The sequence below is a fragment of the Phoca vitulina genome, unplaced genomic scaffold (genome assembly GCF_004348235.1).
Source record: "Phoca vitulina isolate PV1807 unplaced genomic scaffold, GSC_HSeal_1.0 scaffold20, whole genome shotgun sequence".
Taxonomy (NCBI): Eukaryota; Metazoa; Chordata; class Mammalia; order Carnivora; family Phocidae; genus Phoca; species Phoca vitulina.
The window spans coordinates 18,826,616-18,827,867 of NW_022589723.1; positions in this window are offsets into that span (position 1 = coordinate 18,826,616).

The window sequence follows — 1,252 nt, forward strand, 5'->3', positions numbered from 1 at the left end:
AGATTACATAACAGATACAATCATGTTGTTCTTTAGTAGCATTGCAGTGCTTATGAAATGCAGAGGTAAGGGACACCTGGGTGGCTCAGTTGGTTAAGCGTCTGCCCTTGGTTCAGGTCATGATCCTGGGGTCCTGGGATCGAGTCTGGCATTGGGCTCCTTGCTCAGTAGGAAGCCAGCTTTTTCCTCTGTCTCTGCCCCTCCCCCTGATTGTGCTCTCGCTCTCTGACAAATAAAATCTTAAAAAAAAAAAAAAAAAAAAGGAAATGCGGAGGTAGTTCAGTACCTTTTGTAGGGAAGTGATGAAATTCAGGACTGGAGGTTTATGTATAGGTCAGTAGGAATAAAATGTCACTGCTTATAAGCATGTCAAGTCACACTGACCTAGTTTTTTTGATTGGTTGTTGGTTTTTTTGCTTATCTTTTTCATGATTCAAAGTTTTCAGGCATTAAAAAAAAAAAAAACAAGACAGAGAAAGAAGGAAGGTCCAAGACAGAGAGAGATATTAAAATGGTAGCAGGGTCAGAATGGTGTGGCCATGAGCCAAGGAATGTGGGCAGCCTCTAGAAGGTGAAAAAGTCAAGGAACAAATTCTCCCCTAGAGCCTCCACAAAGAACACAGTCTTTGATTTTAGCCCCACAAGAAACATTTCAAAATTCAGGTCTTCAGCGCTTTAAAAACAAATTAAGGTATGAACAATTAAACAGTGATGTACCGCCAAAGCCTAGAGATAAGGTTTCCTCGGAAAATGAAATTATAAAAGAGAACATGTAATAAGTAAGATCAACTACCTATGGAGATCATTTACACTAAGCACTGAGGTCTATGGGTCTATCACCCTTGTAGATAATTTGGCTTCCCAATTATATATAGAAGGAAAGATTATACTCATGCAGCTATTTTTTTGTGATTACATAAATGGGGGGGGGTTCCTGTGAATTGGTGTGTATGTGAGTTGATCCTTCTGAACTCAGTCACCAAGTTGGCAGAAAGGTCAAGTTTTTGGCCTATGAAGCACTCTACAGAGATTCACGAGATACTGATTGTCCTGAGAAACCAATTCATGAGTGGCTAGCTAGTATTCCTATTAACGATGATGATGATAATAGCTACTATGTGCTGTGTTAAGTGCTTTATAAAAATCTCATCATCACTATGGCAATTCCCTTGTATAGATTAGGAAAATGGGGTTTAGGGAGGTTAAGTAACTTGCTGAAGATGCCATATCTGTGAGCTAGGAGTCAAACCAG